The 20,645-nt window shown below is 38.6% G+C and overlaps 1 pseudogene; it reads right to left on the bottom strand.

Moving 5' to 3' along the window:
- Positions 1 to 14,934: 14,934 nt before the first annotated feature.
- Positions 14,935 to 15,161, bottom strand: LOC124986959 (26S proteasome complex subunit SEM1-like; annotated as a pseudogene).
- Between the last annotated feature and the right edge of the window lie 5,484 nt (positions 15,162 to 20,645).

The following is a 20,645-nucleotide window of genomic DNA, read 5'->3' on the forward strand; positions in this document are numbered from 1 at the left end:
AGACCCTTAGCAGGACAAGACACATGCCTGGCTCAGGGGATGAGCAGTTGCCAACAAAACCCAGGCAAGAACTAGACCCTAGTCAGTCAGGCCATCTTCTCAACAGAACTTCACAGACACTGACTTCCATTTGGTGAAATTTCTGTAGAAACTGACAGTTTCCAAGATTATACTTAGAAAATCTCGTAAGACTAACTTCAAATAACTTGAATACTTTCTTGATTCATTTTTTTTGTAATCAGTAGGAGTCCTCCCAGAGAAAAGACCAGAGTAAGAGATTAGCTACATATTTTTTCAGACAACTTTTTTATGGAGGTTTGTATTCTATTCATCAGTTTATTTACTTACATTAAATTGAATTCCATTGGGTATATATAAAATATACAATGTTATGCTATAATGTGCATTTATGTGGTAAGATAACTACTATAGTGAAATAAACTAACATCCATCATCGCCCAGGTTTATATACTCCCCTCCCTATAGCAAAGGCAGTGACAATCTACTTATTTAGAAAAAAATCCTGAATATAATATACTATCAATAACTATGGTCCTCATGCCCTGCATTAGGTCCTTCTGTACCCTCTTAATCATTGAGTATGTACAGTGATACCTGTTCTGTGTCCATTGGGCACCTGCCTTTGGGGAAATGACCATAACTGAGACTCTTGTTATCTAATACGTGCCATCTACTAGTTTAAGCACATATATGATCTTCTCATATTCTTAAAATAATCCCCTTAAACTGGTAAACACATCATTCAACCATTACAAATCAAGAACTGAGGAACAGAGCATTCAAGTAAGCTGAGGGTCAACCTTGTAAGAGATATTAATCAGGATATTAATCCAAAGAATATGAATGAAGAGACAGGACTCTCATTCAGTACATCTTGCTTATGTTGCAGGTGGTAACATTACACAGTTCAGTTGTGGTTTAAAAATACAGAAACAAGAAAACAAAATGTTTAAAAATAATTGCCACTTTTAAACTGCCTTCAGAAAAAGAACCTTGTTGATTGATTGATTCCCTTTCCTCACTCAAGGCATTTTATCAAAAATAGCTCAGCTGGCAGGAAATATTGAAGTCAGATCCAAAATATGTTCTATTTTTCCCTGTTCACAGGAAGCTACTTGCACTGGTTTACTGCTGGCAAATCAGAAATTGGTCTCAGACAACCAGTCAGCCAGAAAATACCTTTTTTCCTTTTTTAGCCAGAGACTAAAGTCTAGAATATTGATTTTTTTTCACATGATCCAAAACATCTCATAATCTTTTGTGACACAAGAAAATGTGAAGGTGTCTCCTTCATATGCAGCGGTTGTGGCTCCTCAGGTCACATCCATTAATTGCTGTGGAAGGGGACGTGCTGCAATACCACAGAGAAGTTTCAGCTGTTTGCAGGATAACCACTAGCACGAATCTCTCGTTTCTCTACAGCAGTTAATGAAGCATGAGGCCAGCGGCCAAGACCTTCCATGGAAACTACAGGGCTGAGCATTTCTCCCTCTGAAGTCTCCATCAGAGAACAGTGGGTGGGTGTGGGGCAGAAAGGAAAGAAAATGAAACAGAGAAAACAAAATCGTCACCAGATCCACTTTTCAAAAATCCTCTAATAGTTCTAAAAAACGGTCTGTGCTTAGTCTGGGTGGGTCTTTCACTGTTCTGGTTAAGTTGTTTATTCAGTGTAAAGAGGGACCATAATGAGTTTTAGAATTAAATTTAAGCAAATCAATCAGACCTTACTAACAATCTGTAGCAGCAAGAGTGTTTTATGCTACAATATCTGCATCTTTTTATACAGAATTAGAAGGAATTGCTTTTCAAGTCTTATTGCATATCCAAAAGCTCTGTTGTTGATGCTAAAATTAAAAAGTTACTCTGAGTTTAAACATACAGGTAAAATGATTACAAATAACGTAGCACCAGAGATTCCAGCAGATCTGATTACTACTGAAAAATAAAGTTTCAGATAAAAGCACCTTGAAATTTTTAGGCAAAACTTAATATTCATTTTTTAACAGTATTATTGATTGCTAAATTTAATGTTACATTTCAATATTTACTTTGTAGTAGATAAAATAAATGAGTAAATACAACAGTGTTTTAAAATTTCAGTTACAAGATGGGCTAATTCTAGCTTGCAGACTCATTAATTTATAACAGTTAAGCTGGAGATAAGTCTCCTAACAACAAAAATAAATCAATTATAAAATGATCAGGTGTCTACGGTTTGACTAAAGGAAGAGCTTATGCTTTTTCTTCCTAGCTTATTGGCCAACTAGTATAAGGTGCATACAGTTTATCCTTCCAAGGCATATAAAACAGATTGAGCCAGTAGGGAACAACTGCAAGACAACCTTTTCAGAACTGTGCTTACAGGATCTTAGCTGAGATTTCTGATCACATGTCCCAACTCATGCCGAGCACTGGGGTTGCACTAACACATGCTTCTCAATGGCTGATATCTGCACTAACCTCCCTGTGGGATTTCTGATCCCTCGGCATATATGATAAGGTACTGACCCTAACAGAGCTGTTGAGATCTGAAGAAAATCACCCTGGGTACCGTTGCATATGTTCTACCTTCTCTGCATTACAGTTCCTGATTTTCTTGGGTACTGAAAATTTGATGGAGCTGAGAGATTTTATCTGAGAGATAACTATTCATAGAATTGGAGATCTATAGGACAAAGAGGTATAGGACAGCAGGGAATTGAATGGATATGTAAGCCACATGTACTTTTGGTTACGGGATGGATTGAAATGTTTTCAAACTACTTCTCTTTGTCAATTAGTGAATCAAACATACATGCTACTTTTCAGTGCCGATTTCATTTAAGTACATCAAATACCATGTAAATATATAGGTGTATCTTGATCAAAGTCTAAGTTTTGAGTAAACTACCAAGTCAAAATCACTTTTATAAGAATTTAATATTTTGAAATTTTATATTAAATCCTGTCGTGGTTGTAAATGAGAAATATTCCATATAAAATACCTTTAGATCAGTGGTATTATTTGTTTGAATATAACAGGTTCTTTATTCTAATGTGAGGCCAGACTAATCAAGATTTTCCAAATCTCAAGTGGTTGAGAAACTCAGAACAAATTATTCTGTTGAAATTTATCATAGACCTTTGTCAACATCTCCTTCTGTTGAGGTGTATCCTTCAGAATTTTAAAGTAGAGAGAGCTACTAATTCCTATCAATACTCTCAACTAGTTGGAAAAAGAAGTCAAGAACATTGACTCTCACATGTCTATCATCTAATTCCTTACTTCAAACCAGGGTCTTCTGACTAGGACAGAAAGTCTCAGGCAAGGATTTAAAGAATCCGTGAAGATTTCTGTTTGTTGGAAGGATCTTTCAGTTATTGACTGCCAGTGCCTACTGGGCAGGAAAGAGCAGAGTTCACAAAATCTACTTACTTGTGGAAGGATCATCACAGTTCTCTGAGAATATTCCCTCCTCACCACCATTTCTCATTTGCAGCCCCGAGGATGAGTCTCATCATGACTGCTCCCTCTGCTAATCTCAGTGACCAGGTTGCCCTGACTTGTGGCCATACTACTCACCAGAACCTCTTTGGCAACTTCTCCCTTCCTATCCAACTTTTGTTTTTTTCCTCCCTCCAACTTTTCAAATCTTCCTCATTGCTCAAGGGAACCCCTCATCTGTCAGCAGCAAGTTCTTCAGAAGAGGCATCTCCCTTTTAGTGTACATTTCATGCCTGCCTCTATCAGGAAATCACAGTTGATTGTCGGGAGCTCCCAACCCTGGCAGCCTTCTCAGCTTTTCCTTTCTGTGCACTTTGTTCCTTTGTCCTGCAGATGGGTTGTCCTGGCTGTTCCTTATAGTCCTTTCCAGATAATGGGTACCATGCTTTCTCAAAAGATCAGCTTTGGATTTATGAAATCAAATCATACTACACGTAATTCAATGTCCTGCTGTAATGCACCTAATCTTTATCTGTTGGGGTCTTAAGCCCCCTTGTCCTTCTCGACCAGCAGCAAGGGAAGGGGACACTCCCCAACAAGGTCAGACCGGGATAGATAGGGCCAACTGACTGCCCGCTCCCAGCCCTCTGGGCGGAGGACTATCAGACGCATCAGGGAGACCCGTCACAGCGGGAACTCGTTTATTGAGGAAATCGCACAGCTTTTATGTAGGGTGGGGGCTAGGCAGGAACCAGTCAGTTTAAAGGTCAGCAAGGCAGGGGGGTTTACACAGGCAAGAGTCCCATAGGACTATATGGCAAGCACAAGCTGATCACGTTCACGGAACTGTTGTTAACCAATCCCTGATGGTGGTCCAGTTTATCGTCATGAAACTTTGAAACCGCCTTTGAGCCTTGATTTTGCTGTCTCACCAGGGAGTAAGGAGTCAGCCTGAGTTAGTTAACGTGTCATTAGTCCCAACACATCCCCCTTTTTTGTTTTATATATTATTGTCTGTCTTAGGTTGCCCCTGAGAGAGTCTTACCCATCATGGACCATCACCCTAGCAGTTTGGGGGTCCGCCTTACTCGAAAGTGTGCCTGTCTTAGGTTGTCCATGAATCTTACCCGTCATTGACTACCACCTTAGCACTTCAGGTGGGCCCCTCAGGAGGAGCAGGGCTTAAGGGAGAGACACTTAGACCCTAGTGTCTTGATATGAGTGATCCATGATCTTATAGGGCTCCCAATCATCATTATGAAGGGTGGTATAATGCTGTAGGACCACCATGAGCTGCACAGACTTAGCCTGACTTTTTAGTAAATGGATACGCTTATTGATTATGCAAGGCCCAAAGGTGAACACAAGGATAATGGTGATTAGCGGTCCCCTAAGCGGGAGGAGGTAGGGGAGCCACCCGTGTAACCCAGTCCAGAGGAAATTCGAGTGGAGCTCGCTCCTACAACGTTCCAGATCTTTTTGTAGGTTTTTGATTTTATCTTGTACAATGCCAGAGCGGTTGGTGTAGAAACAGCACTTCTCACCAAGTTACAGGCAAAGCCCTCCTTCCTTCGCCATTAGAAGATCCAAACCATGACGATTTTGCAGGATGACAGCGGACAAGGAATCAAGTTGAGCCTGTAGATCTAAGGTGGTAGAGCTGCAAAGTGCAATGTTAGGAGCTCTGTGTAGCTCTCAAGGAAGTCCACTGTCCAAAGTCATGCGGTCAGAGACCCCGATCTCAATCACTGTTGTCCCATTTTTGCTACTGCGCATTACACTCTTTCTTAAATGTCATTTTAAGCAGTTTACATATATTGAATCCTGAGTCTATATGAACATTAGTTAACACAATTTAACATTATATCTAAAACATGGATTAAAGAAACACTAAGAGAGCTTTTAACTTTCCTTTTGTGTGGCGAAGTGGCAAAATGTTTTTGTTTAACCTTTAAACAAATCAGGCTCTCAATAACCTTCAGAAATACATTTAACAAATTTTATGTATACCCTATTGATGACAGGTCCTATAATAGAACATTAAATGATAGAAATAAATCCCCAATAAAATTTACTCTTTTTAAGTTTAAAATTACTATTACAGACAAGTTTAGTTTGGAGAATAGCAGCTTGATAAATTCCCTGCTTTAAAAACTTATATACCTGGAAAATATGAACACATTCAACATACAAAGAGTGACCATTTCACAATTACCTTGAAACTTTTGTATTACCAAATTTAGCTTTCAAAGAAAAATTTAGACTCTGTAACGTAGTACAATACTCTAACAGTTGCTTAACCATAATTGTATAAACCCCAATTTTTAAGACTAATTGTTCTAAAGAATAAAACTTAATAGACACAAAGTTAAGAGTAAATTAGTGTTTCTAAGAAATCCTTGTTATTTTACCATGTCATTTTACCATATAGATTAAACTTTGGTTTATATTAGAACATTAGTATTTCACCTTAGGAAAAAAACCTTAAATAGCTTTAACTGCTTCACATACATACAACCAACTTAGTTACATGCAAACTTGTTGAAATTTGCCCTTTACTTACATAGACTTTCTTAGCACTTACTTAGACCCTCATGTATTTTATCACATAAGCACTTTCTTACCCAGAAACATTTTGTTTTTCACTAAATATATTTCCATATTTAGAACCTTTTATTTTCTCTTTCCTGTTGACCCCTTTTTGTTCACCTTCTGAAACAACTCTTATGAAATTTCTTAATTTATATAAATTACTCCATTTTAATAAGATTAAATATTTTGTTATTTATAGTACTCTAATTGAAACACAGTTGAAACCTTTGGAATCCTTTGTATATAGAATTGTACCTGTTAGGACATAACTCTTAGTAACCTTGTTTCTAGTTTAGTGATGACACAAAACAATTTTTTCTACAAACACATTTGAGTAATCCCATGCATGTCAACTCTCACTTATTTTCTTAAAAAACAAAAACAAAAACAAAAACAAGATATTAGACAAGTGTCCTGAACAGTACTTGCCATCTTTTTCTTGTTGGAGGAAAGTCCTAGAAAAATTGATGTTAGACATTTTATTAACATCAACATTTTATTAGTTTGACCACCTAGAGACTTTCGAGTTATTTTCAAGACATTTTACTTCTATTAGTTTACCCAATTTAAATCGAACCTTTTAAAATCATGTGAATTAAAAGTATTTGGATCCATTTTTAAATTTTAATTTTAGGAGTGCTCAGTTTTCATACAGACAAAACATGACATCAGACAGCACAACATACACATAACACAAAATCAAAGGCCTTGAAACTTTATAGGTGAATCTCCATTGCAATGTAACAGATGTTCAAAAACTCTAGTTGAATAAAAAAAAATAGAATTGATCAAAAAAGTCATGAGCTCAAAAAAAATGTAGAATTAAAAAAAAAAAAACAAAAAAAAACAACCGAGTCCTGGAAAAATGATACAGCCGTTAATTACTTTAGTAAAGCACCATAAAATTTACTTTTGCTGGAGTTCGGGTAAGACTTTTTGCTCTTTTTTTCTTTTTTCTTGGGTTTGAGACCGGTCTCCTACTAAGCATTCTGGCTTCCTTCATTTACATTTCAATGTAAGCCTTGACTGAGATTTGGATCTGAAAGGGGCTAAAATGTTCTAGCAGAAACTTCATGCCTAGGGCATTTTAACCCTTATTCCTGGTTAGTAATCAATTCAGGTTTGGATGCAGAAAATTGTGAAACAATTATCTCCCAATATTTGTGGGGACTGGGGCTACTATATCATACTCCTTACTAGGACATGCCACTGATGGTTGGGCTGGTTACTCCTTCCACACCAGCATATGTGGGACCTCATGACAGGAGGACTAGGTGGGCTGGGCTGGGGAACGGAAGCAGAAACAGCTGAGTTGAAGTTGGAGGAGGAGGAGGGATTAAGAGGGAGAGAAAAAGGAGATATTCGAGTTTGCAGGAAAAGCAGAGAAGCGCAAGAAAGAAGAGACTTGAAGATAAGGAATCCCTTTCCATCTGCCCACTCGCTTGCGGAAGCTGTGTGCCAATCTTTGGTAGCCCACAATCCACCTTCCCATGGAGCGATCTTCCATCCCTGCGGAGGTCAATTTGTGATCGGTAGTCATTTCTTCCCAAACTAACTTTTTAACATTTACCAGGAAGGCTATACAGGGAGGGGGGAGATTAGAGTCTGTGAGTTCTTGCCCAGTATCATAAAATGGCCACCGGGAAGATTTCCCACCATCCAGAAGGAGGAGGGTGAGGGCTTTCATTGGAGTCTGATGTGGCCCCAGAATACAAGATGGCAGTAATGAACCACCCCGGGGCAGTAGTGGGCCCTCCCTATGTGTAGAGGCTGGCTGCCCTCGTGGTTCCTCAACCTTGGGAGGAGCAGATGGAGATGGATTGGGCTCCTCATTAAAGGTCTCCCAACATTGTTTACTATGTGGCAAGTTTCTGGAAGGAGATGCAACAGGAGGAGCCGGCGGTTCTTTAGGCAGAGGCTCTTTGGGGAGAAACTTTGAGCCCCCTTTGCGAGGTCCTGGAGAGAAGCAGGCCTTAAGGGCGGATAATGTAGGGCAGACTCCCAATGGGGGACCCTCCCCTAAACTGATTTCCCTCTTCCTAACAAGTTGTTCTACAGGATCCCATGTGGACCAGTCAAAAAGATTAGCGGCAGGAAGCCAAGGGGCCACCCGAGTAAAGGTGTCCCAGGCTTTCTCCGCCTGTGTATCAGACCACTCAAGGCCCCTACTCTTCAGCATGAGTCTAAGAGCTGAGAGTGCAGGGTTACCATGTGTGGTGTGTGTTTGCCCCATCTTTTCAGGGATGCCTTACCTCGGAACTCGCTTGGCCCGATCTGCCAGTACTTTCGGTTTCGAAACGGCCTCTTCGCTTTGGCTGTGGCTCAGCCTTGAGGGGCCCGACGTTGGGCGCCAGATGTCGGGGTCTTAAGCCCCCTTGTCCTTCTCGACCAGCAGCAAGGGAAGGGGACACTCCCCAACAAGGTCAGATCAGGATAGGAGGACAATCAGACGCATCAGGGAGACCCGTCACAGCAGGAACTCGTTTATTGAGGAAGTCACACAGCTTTTATGTAGGGTAGGGGGCTAGGCGGGAACCAATCAGTTTAAAGGTCAGCAAGGCAGAGGGGTTCACGCAGGCGAGAGTCCCACTGGACTATATGGCAAGCACAAGCTGATCACGTTCGCGGAACTGTTGTTAACCAATCCCTGATGGTGGTCCGATTCATCGTCATTAACTTTTGAAACCGCCTTTGAGCCTTGATTTTGCTCTCTCGCCAGGGAGTAAGGAGTCAGCCTGAGTTAGTTAACGTGTCATTAGTCCCAACATTTATCACTGCCATATACTCCTTGAAAGATTTAGCTTTTGATATGTGATCACATTTGCACTATGTCCATCACACTACTTGTGAATTTCAATGTCCGAAGCTTCTTAGTGTCTAGAGTATCTTCTCTCTGTGATACTCAGTCCTTCACTGCTGAGTTCTTTAGCATCAGCTGTATCCCCTCATAAATAAGTGCTCAGAGAGAATCCATGCCAACTCCTACTGTGATGCCCTTTCACTGCCTGCACTTGTGCCTGAATCCTTTGTTTCAGGTGTGGACGAACTGCCTCATTGACGCCGTCCAGTGGAGTCAATTTGGTGTGGGAGACAAACAAGTAGCGAGACTCTTGAATTTGAAACAGTTTATTGATGATTCAGAAACCCGGGAACCCTGGCGCTCGAGGAGAGCCGGCTTATATCCCCTCCAGGAGGTGAAGGGTAGGGCCAACACTAGTCAAGCGAAGATCAGGCGAGGAGCTAGCTGTCAATCACGGTAAAGGTCAAAATAAGCAGGCACAATCAGGAGCACTTGGGAACACATGTGCACGCGTTGTGTGCATGGACTTAATTGAATACGGCCAATGATAAAACACCTGGGTGTGTTTATGTTAACCGACTTCCTCACTGCCGATGTTATCAGAACAACCTCTGGCTCGCTGCCAGCCACCATCTTGGCGTAGTCCGTATGGCATAGCCCCCAACTCCTCCCCCTTCCTTATATGAAATGAAAATAAAGCTGGCAGGGATCGTGTTTGTCTTATGTCCCGGGAATCAACATCCTATCCTTACCCGTCACCAAAGGATACCAAAGCTGGGTTGGCCCTTCTGTCTTAGGTTGGTACAGTGTTTTCCAGTGGTTACCTGTCTTTGACTACCAATCCAACATACTAAGCCATATATTGGGAGATTGTCCTGCTTCAAGAGCGGCCATGACCTGTTTTTTGATCACATTATGAGTCTGTTGACTGGCTTTGAGGTGTTTGTAAATGTAGAATAGAATTAACACAAGCACATCCAAGCTTATTAGTTTGGGACTTAAGAGTCCCCCAAATTTGGTGCCAAGTTGTGTTAGTTTATCTAATGCTCCTGTGATAAGTTCTCCCAGTTTGACTTCCACCTTAGTGGTGTTTATGGTGAGGATTTACTGTCGAAGCCTTGTTACCAGCTCGTCAAATCTATCTGTCCATTGTTGTGCAATCTGTGAAAATAACTGTCTAGAGAAGTTCTCATTAGAAGTCACAAAAAGGAAAGGGAGAGCTAGGCACACAGGAGTACATGAAAAAATAATTGTTTCACTCTCTACATATTTCAGTATTAACTCCATTAACCTTTTGATCAGTGCACTTTCCTTTACTTATAGACCCTCCTTTTACAAAAGCCAGGGGGCTTATATCCATACATGCCTTAGGCCCACATAAGGACCAGATGGATAAGGGGTTGAAATTACCTTTATATTCCAAATTTTCCATAAAATCTTCTGTGCTTTGAGATGTGATATATATCTGACTAGGCAAATACCAAGGTCCAAAAGCCAGATTACTGGAGACCTTTTTATCAGGTCCTAGGTGCTGACAAGCCCACATGAAAAACAGCTTTTGGGTTTGGCCCCCATAGCTTGAGCTACTCCTTGGGTGACAGCAGCTGTTAGTACTTAACCCTATATAGCTGACTCATTAATATCTCTGCATATTTTTAAATAGGTATTGAGATCCTTATTTTTCCATGGTCTAATTGCTTCCCTGCACCATTTATTAGCTTGTTCATATGCTAACTGTTTTATTAAAGGCATTGCTTGTTCTGAATCCCCACTCTGCCTGCTGTTTGTAACAGACGGTCTACAAATTCTGCATATGGTTCATTTGAGCCCTGTATAACCTTGGATAATTGCCCTTGCAAGTCCTCATGACCTTGTAATGCCTTCCAAGCTCTAACAGCGGTGGTAGCTATCTGAAGATAGACTGCTGGATCATACATAATTTGTTGCTGTTGTTCAGCGTATAGTCCTTGTCCCAGTAACATATCTAGGTTTCGTTGATGGAAACCTGTGGCTGCATTTCTACGAACCTTCTCTGCACAGAGCTCTTGATTGGTTACTTTCCACATTAAATATTGTCCACCATGCAAAACGGCTTGATACATACTCGCCCAATCACTAGGAGTCAGATTAAGTGTTGCGATGGATTCTATCATACTCACGGTAAACGGAGCTTAGGGCCCATAAGTAGCAACTGCCTCTTTAAGATTTTTTACTGTTTTAAATTCTAGGGCCTGATGAAATCACTGCTCCTGATTGTCCACCAAGACTGGGCAGGACAGTCTTAATGGGCCTTCCACAGGGTCCCAACGATCCCCGGTCTGTTTATCACTTGGGACTCCACTACAACATGGCCGACAAGAGTGCTTACAAAATGTCAGGTCTTCCCACCTTTTATCATAAGGGGGAGCTGAGGGAGTAATTATCTCATGGTCTTTCCTGCCCTCCAGCAACTCTGCAATGCCAACTCGCCTATTCTCCAGCTCCTCCCCAGTGTCTCCCTCCTCCTCAGAACTTTCTTCCTTTTTTTGGGCTACTCCAGCTAACTTCCTCTTTAATCTCTTCTAACACTTCTTCTCCTTCTTGTAATATATTTTTTATGCCCCCTTTTTGAATTATCCTTTCAGACTGATTTCATGATATTTCCGAACCCATCTTTTACTACTAAATAAGTTTGATACAGGACGAACAAAGACCACACTAACAGTAGTACAAACACACAAGCAACACAAAATACATGCACTCCGGAGCTCATTCACTATCCCATTTATCTTTGTCTTTCACTACCTGGCCAGCTATCCTGAGCACCTAACTGCCTTGGAGACAGGGGCTGCAGCTTACCTCGCTACTTACCATTTGGGTTCTCAGGAGGGGAGATGAATGCAGAGTTCCCTGTACGGGCCACCATTTGATGCTGTCCAGCGGAGTCAATTTGGCATGGGAGACAAACGAGTAGCGAGACTCTTGAATTCGAAACGGTTTATTGATGATTCAGAAACCCGGGAACCCCAGTGCTCGAGGAGAGCTGGCTTATATCCCCTCCAGTAGGGGAAGGGTAGGGCCAACCCTAGTTAAGCGAAGATCAGGTGAGGAGCTAGCTGTCCAATCATGTTAAAGGTCAAAATGAGCAGGCACAAGCAGGAGCACTCGGGAACACATGTGCACGCATTGTGTGCATGGACTTAATTGAATACAGCCAATGTTAAAATACCTGAGTGTGTTTATGTTAACCAACTTCCTCACCACTGATGTGATCAAAACAACTTCTGGCTCGTGGCCAGGGACCATCTTGGCATAGTCCATATGGCATAGCCCCCAACACCTCACCACTGACAAACACCTTCAATGCTGGCCTCAAAACTAACTCCTTACTCTGTTCATGCAAATAAGGCCAGCAGTATTCCCCTGTATCATTTTCCCTCATTAGATTATTTCCATTTTGTAGAAATTGTTCTCTAATATTGAACACATTTCTACTATCATTTATTGTAGTAACTCAAAAATCTCCCAAATGCCAGATCATAGCAGCGTGGTGCTTTAACAGAGTCAAATGGGAAAACTCTGGTTCTGTGAAAGGGAAATGAGAAGTACACCCAGGCTCGCATTTATACCCCCTGTATCCTTCCTGGAACTGTTCTCTCTTTACCCCACACTTCACCACTGCATTTTACTAGAAAGATAGAGAAAGTCTTACTGAGGCCTGGATCCGTATTTTGTATAAAATTAGAGCACCAAGAATGAATAACAAAAAACCAAAAGAGAATGTGTCAAACATCATTACCCTATGTAAATGTATGATTACACAAATGGTATGCCTCTACTTCATGTACAACCGGAGAAAGAAGTTGTACCCCATCTGTTTAAAGTAAAAAAAAAAAGAAAAGAAAAGAAAAAGAAAAGAAAATCAAGATCTGTATATAGAGTGAAAAAAAAGAAACCAAAAATGATATTATAATCAATTATTTTTTTTTTTTCATACTGGGGATCGAACCCAGGGCCTTGTGCTTACAAGGCAAGCACTCTACCAACTGAGCTATCTCCCCAGCCCCATAATCAGTCATCTTAATCGTCAACTGCAAGTTGATGAACTCCAAATCCACTAACTCTGTCTCTGGTCAATGAAATGAAATGGCTGGTGTTGAAGGAGATGCAATGCCTAGAAACAGACAAGTGTAAGTCCCTTCTGGGTTCCCCAGATTTTTTCCACATTCTCAAAGTTAAATTTAGTCTATGAAGAAAGAATTTTTTTCTATTTACAAACATTGTGTTAAAAACAGGAAACCAGATACAATAAGACAATGTTCTCTGATTATATTTATGGAAAATATTAGAACAGAAGCAAAAGGAGAGGGACAGTCAGTTATTGCCAGGTTAGTGTCAGAAGGGCCCTTTCTTGCATGACAGGAATCTGCTATATCATGATGTGATGGTTGTTCTACATTGAGTGGTAAAATTGGAATAGGTGGATTTTATCATGTATGAATTAAACAATTAAAATGATCAAAACCATATTTTATCAGTTCCATGTTTTCTATATAAATTCAGTTTATCCTGAGTGATTATTTCTCCTCCAACATTCAAAAATTTTCAAGGATGAATTCAGCATACAACATATCTAACAAAAATAACCCAAACCACTCCTATTTAGATTACATGTTAGATATCTGTTCATTTTACTCACAGAAGATATTACAATTACTCCACATTTTATGATAGAATTGTATATAATACATATAATTGGTTGAATTCGGTATATAAAGTATATATCATCTATAATTTTAGTTTTTAGTGGATTTTGTAGTTTCATTGGTTGTCTTTTAAAGTGTCCTTAAAAACACCCAAAATGATTTGCCCTTGTAATTTTCAAAAACTCAAGATGATACACTCAGACAAATAATATTTCAAATAAAAATTTTAGAAGTGTTTGTGCATTTCACTTATCTAGGTAAAGTTCTTGTCTTTTTGACCAAGAGTTGAATTATGGATATATATGCACCTACAGGCGTCATATGGGAAGCCACAGCTGAATTCCAGATGGGGACACTGAGTTAAAAATAGGTATGTAAGGGTGTTTTACAATAATGACTATACACACACACATATATATGTATATATATATATATACACACATAATGGAATATTGTTCAGCCATAAAGAAGAATAAAATTATGGCATTTGCAGGTAAATGGATGGAGTTGGAGAATATCATGCTAAGTGAAATAAACCAATACAAAAAAACCAAGGGCCAAGTGTGTTCTCTGATAAGTGAATGATGATACCTAACAGTGGAGGGCTGGGTAAGGAAAGAATGGAGGAAAGATGGATTGTGTAGAGGGAAACGAGGGGTAAGGAGGGAGTGGGGGAAGGAAAGATAGTGGAATGAGAAAAACATCACTACCCTATGTACATGTATGATTACATAAATGGTGTGACTCTACATTGTGAAGAACCAGAGAAATGAAAAGTTGTACCCCAGTTGTGTACAATGAATCAATAAACAAAAAAACAAACAAAAACAAACCAAACAACAGACAAAAATAATGACAAAAAAGTCCTCAAGGATGAGATAAGATAGCGAAAAAAAAAAAAGAAAAGCAGAATTAATCACCAAGTTAGAATTGGAAAAATGAATAGAACTCAACAAAGCATAATGCAGACTTGGGAAAAGAGAGGAATATCAGAAGGATGAGAGATCAGAGTACAGAATAGTATATGCGAAATACACCCAGATGTGCCTTCAGTGGAAACAGGAAAACCCATCTTACCTTATATGCCCTGAATCCCCATTAATATGCCAGAATAAAGTGAATGTGTGAAATGCTGTCAAATGAACTGGACAATCAACAACGAATCTTCTTTTTAAAAACTGCAATCTTCATAAATAATTTTATCCCTAAAGAGCACACTCCAATTAATGACTTTACACTTTCTCTTTTGATTGTATAAACTCACAATGTTTTTTTTTTTTTTTTTTTAGATCAAAACATTTATGTTGTGTTACAAAACCAAAAATAAATTCAAGCAGATAATGAAATAAATGTTTTCTTAAAGTATTCCATCCTGGGTTTTCTGGTTCTAGAATTTAGTATACAGTTCAAGTTTAGGCTACTTCAATACTTCTTTTGGATGCTATATAACCATGTTTCTCTAGTTCAGCTCGTAACTGATTGGAGAAGTCATCCTCTACACTGTCATCATCCCAATTATCCTCCAGACATGTGCATCCTCATCTTGGTCTAAACCAGTCCAGTCTTCAGCAGGGAACTCCTCGAACTCCTCGTCCTACTCTAGGAGACCCAAGTCTACCAGCTGTTTTTTCTCTGACATCGCGACCCCCTCTTAGCCAAATACCACCCAAAGCAATATGAAAGTTGGAGCCCACAATGTTTTCAAATCCTCCAATTCTCAGCCTGAGGGAAAGAGTTGGTAGCTGTCTCCTACTCCATCCATCGGAATGAACGGCTCTGTTACCTCCATAGGTGTGGGTCTTTGGACTAGAGAAACCAAGGAGAGAGCGGAAGTCTGCTGAGGTGTGTGTTGTGCAGTTCAAGTAACTGTGGGGTCCACTTATCCTCTTATGGGTCATGGAATAGCCTTAAGTCTGTTTCTAATTTTAAGGATGTATACTATGTATTATTTACTTATTTTGGACATTGATCTCTCAGGTCATAGCTGCAGGTGCATTACTGTGAGAATGATATTCACCAGTATATAGTATCTACCATTTGTGATTGCTATAGTAATAATACTAATAGAAAAAAAAGCTACAGTTATGTAATAATCTATTAAACAATTTCATAAAACAAATGTTAGTGATTCCCAGTTTAAAACAATAATCCTTTAAGTTATTTTAAAAAATAGTGTGGGTTTAATACAGAAAGTTTGTATTGCTCCTTTTATTTAAAATGTTTAACCAGGAACTTAGCTTTTTGGCAACATAAAATAGGATAGGTATAGACAGCTTTTTAATGTATTTTTAAAATTGGTTACAAAATAGGTATATTTACTCTTCTTTTTACTCTCTTAATAAAGTAAATTAATACATTATGAAGTATTGCCAAAAGCACTGATATTTGAAGATCCTCATGAATTTCTAAAAAAAACAAAAAGGAGAAACTACATATTCTCTGTACTCAAATATTATTTCAATTAAAATTAAAGGTATTTAGACTTAATGAGAAATTATCTTCATGTAACTGAGGAAAAGACAAAACAGAAGTAAGATGGACATAGGTAGGGAATGGAATTGAAAGCCTGAATGATACTTTTTCCTAAATATTCCTCCTTTAGAGTTAAATTGACGGTGTCATAACCAGAGAGACTGCAATGGGAACAAGTGTAGTGCTACAGGCAGAGGCTGGTGAACAGCTGAGGGAAGACATCAGAAAAATAATACGGCAGGAAATGCAGAAGGTGTGTTGTGGCCCAATAGGTGACACAGCTCTAGAGGCAGCAATCGGCTCTCCTGAAGACTTTTTCTAGAAGCAGTTCGCTGCCTAGGAGCCTGCTGGAAGGAGGGAGCTGACTGGGTCACTTAATGCTGCATTTTAATGAGCAGATGAAGGAAGGGGGACGATGAACATATTGCAAGTGTGCATGGGTTTCCTGTGGCTGCTGTAACAAAACTAGTACACACTTGGGGGCTTGAAACTAAATAGATTTATTATCTTGTATTTATGGAGCTCAAAATACAAAACCTGTTTAATGGGGGTAAAATAAAGGTATCTTCAAACCCATTTCCCGTTGGGAGTCTTCAGAGGAACCTGTGCTTGACTTTTTCCGCTTTCCAGTGGCAGCAAATGTTTTCTGGCTTGTGGCGACATCGCTGGAATATCTGCCTTGGCGTCACACTACCACCTCCTCTGTGCTTGGCAAATCTCCCTTGGTCTTTCTCTCACAATAACGCATGCCCTTGAATTGAGGGCCTACCTGGATAACCCTGGAGAAATTTCCTACTGCAAGATCCTTAACTTAGTTATAAGGGCAATAATGCATTTTCCAAGTAGGCTAATTTCGTAGGTTACATGGGTTCAGATGTCCTGAAGACTGGGGGCCATTACTGGCCTACAGAGGATCTTTGAGAAAAGTTGTTTTCGAAGATGAATATGTGGTGACCCCTAGGCTAGATGACAGAAGCAGCAAATGAGGGTTTAGATATGGAGAAGCCAACTTTGAATCATATTAGTAGTATATTACTAGAGAGAAACAGATGTAAAACCATACAATTTTAATTTGTGTGAGCTATGCATATTAAGATGCATAGATTCATCTTTAATGTATAAATCCACACTAATATGTTTACTATGATTATTTTTTTTAGTGCTGCTTTGGGGGCAATCTTTATTTTACATTTATTTAATTTGAATTGCCTCCATATTACTATAACCAAAGATCTGAAATTCTCAAAAATCTTGCATCGTTTTATCTTTTATATGAAGCTTATTTGATGTCCTTTGGAATAAAATCATATTTAATCTGAAACATTTGAGAAAAAGTATAACACTATTTGAAATGAGGCTTGTATCCTAAGTTAGAACAGAGCAAACTTCTTAAACATATGAGTTTGTTATCCTAGAACAAAATACCATGTAGTTCCGACTACCTGTGGATCTGAACATCAATAATCAGAGAGTAGAGGAAGCAGGTGTTAACCTGTCTAAAGCTCTGTAATTTATTTTTCCTAACTTCAATCTTCCTTCAATTGCTGGTAGACATAATTTTTCAGCTCTCCTTTGATCTCAGTGGGGGTCTCTGACTTGAGTCTTACTTGGTTGTTGTAAAATACCTCATGCTTTTCAGATAAAAGGGATATTCATGCAAAATACTAATAAGCATTATAATTATAAGTGGTCTCAGTACTAAGGTGTTCTCTGGCATCAGGAGCTGGGAAGGAGGCAGTGTGAATATAAAACTACCAGAAACATTGTGTTTGGAAAGTATTTTAGGAAGGTGGCTGAAAAGCAGTGGTTTGAAATGATGATTTTCTAATTCCTTTTTAAATCATGAAAGAAATTAGTCAATGACCCAAAGTAAGCAAACAGATCAGAATGGTAATTTAGAGCAGTATTGATCCAAGGGAATGGAACTGAACGACAAAATTCTATTCCAGGTAATAAACAAAGTAATTAAATTGATTTCCATGGAGAGACATAGCAAGATGGATTTTAGTGACAGTCATTATTGACACATTGTATTTTAAAAAAAGACAACTGAATTAGTATGTTCCTCTATAATTATTATGTGATACTATTAATCTGTTTTCAAAAATAGTACATATATGCTTAATGTCTACTATTTTGTTTTCTCATAACTATAAAAATATTTACAATAATAATTTTCATGGGTATTATGTGATCATGATGAAATAGTTGCCTTGAGATAAAATTGTTGATGTTCACAGATTTAGTGTCTAATTGTTCTTGAAATGTCTTATTTGTTGTTTTACAAAATGTTATCAGAACCTCATGGTGACAATATTCTGCTTATTTTTAAATAAAGCGAAGGGCATGTTCTGATTGCTCACAGGCTCCTGTTTCTGAATTTATTGACATTTTAAATTCAAATGTCAAACTTAATAGTGACACAAGAGAATGTTTTCATAATGAATGGAATAGATGAACTTTTGAAAGGAGATTATGGTCAGTGTGGGTAAATAAGACACAAGAACATGGGATGACTTTGGGAAATACAATTTTGCATGAATTCAATAGTAAATTCTGCTTGGTATAAAAGTAGCGGTAATTTCTCACAAATACAGGTTCTCTGAACTAATGTGCATGACATCACTGCTACTTATGGATGGCTCAGGTAAAAACATATTAAGCTTTCAAATATTTCAAGGAGACCAGGATTTTTTATGTGCATTTTGCCTAGGACTTGCTCTCTGACTTTGATGTGTGTAGGAGTAGCCTGGGGATCCTGTCTCTGATGCATTAAGGACCCAAGATTCTACAATTCCAGTCATCTCCTGCTGAGACTGCAGCTGCTGATCCACAAACCATATTTTTGAATAGCCAGTCCCCACAGTGGGCCAAACATGGCTGTCTAGGTTGAACAGAATTATCATCAGATGTGAAAGCAGGTCAGTGAAAAATTATGCCTGTAGGAAAATAATTCAAAAGCAGCTTGGAGGCAGAGGGCAGGCCTCATAAGTTCACAGGGGTCAGGCCTTGTAAAGGCAAGGAGTAGAATAAAATTTTGGGGGGACTGTTTTCAGTTACAATTTCTTTTTAGTTGATTTTTATAAAGGGTTAGAACAATGTCACTGGTAGAAACTAATGATGTCCAAAACTTCAAATGAACAATTTAAAACTCTTTGCATTGATTGTGAAAGATCCATGCATCTGGGTGTGAACAGATATGATGACTTCCTTCTACTTCTGCCAGGTATAAGCTGTGTGATGCAGACATAAATTTAACATTTCTGTCTTTCTTCTGGAAATTGGAACAAAGTAGACTGCATATGAGTTTTTTTTTTTTTTTTTTTTAAATATGGTTAAGTGCATCATTTCAATGAATGCAGGCGTTTGTAATATTTACAAATATGTTGTGGAAATAGATCATTAAAACCAAATTTAGGATAATAGGTAATGGAGGCAAGACATTAGAAGCAATTTAAAAATGTTGCTTACTGTATACAAAGAAAATATACTGAAGTGATAATATTGTGGATACCAGTGATCATACTATGTTATGCATGTGTGAGGAGGTTCATTGTCCTTAAGTGAAAGAAAAAAAAATCATACTCAAAGAGAAAGCCTAGCAGAGTTGTAAAAATGCCAAATAGTTTTGAGACCTTGAGTAAATTATTTGACTTCCGTTTACTCAATTTTTTTGTCTATAAAACCCAGATAATCATACCTACCTCAAATTATTTTTATGAGTGTTAATGCAAGTGAAACTCTAAGATTAACACTTGGAAAATGATATATTCTTAGTGAATGTCAGTTCCTCTGTATGCCTGGGTGCTATCACAAAATACTACCTTGAGTGACTCATAAGCAACAGAAAATTACTCATCACACTTCTGGTGACTGGAAAGTCCAAAACAGGGTAAAATTCAGTGTCTGGTGAGGGGCCGTTTCCTCGCATTAATTGTTTTATCCTCACATGCTAGAAAAGTGTCCTCTTCTATAATCTCATTCAAGAGGGCTTCACCCTTGTGACCTAACCATCACCCGAAGTCCACACATCCCACCTCCTTGAAAATTAGTATTTCAGCACCTGAATTTGGGGGATATAGTAGTTAGCTATCACTATCTGAATTTTTGTTAAAGTTAAAATAATCTTTGCGAATGATCAGCATTTTTATCTGTTTGAGGATTTCTACTGGAATATTTTATAAGTTCTTCAAAATCAGTATGTTTAAATATGTACTGATAAAGTTCAACACTAATTTAATACTCTACCTGCCTATTGATTGTCAACTCCTCCTCTTAACAAAAGACAAACAAAACAAAACAAAACAAACAGAACAGAAGCTAACCAAGGAAACCTTTGACCAAGCAAAGCTAAGTTTATTGGACCTAATTCAGTAACACAGATCATCACTTTGGCAGAAACTCAATATAGTCTCAGAATGGAAAGTTTAGGAAAGGATATTGATTGAAAGGTGGAAAACTGATTGAGATGGGATGAAGTTCATGACATAACAGTGTGAAATTGGTGGATACAGATGGCAGGAGGGTGGTTAAAATAAGTGACAATAAATAAACAACTGTAGGATAAGTGATTTCTTTGCCCAAGTGAGAAATCTATTGTCCAAAGAAGAAAGAAAAAAGAAAAATGGAGAACTTCTACTGCTGTTTTGGA

Source organism: Sciurus carolinensis, chromosome 6 (genome assembly GCF_902686445.1).
Source record: "Sciurus carolinensis chromosome 6, mSciCar1.2, whole genome shotgun sequence".
In the NCBI taxonomy this organism is placed as follows: Eukaryota; Metazoa; Chordata; class Mammalia; order Rodentia; family Sciuridae; genus Sciurus; species Sciurus carolinensis.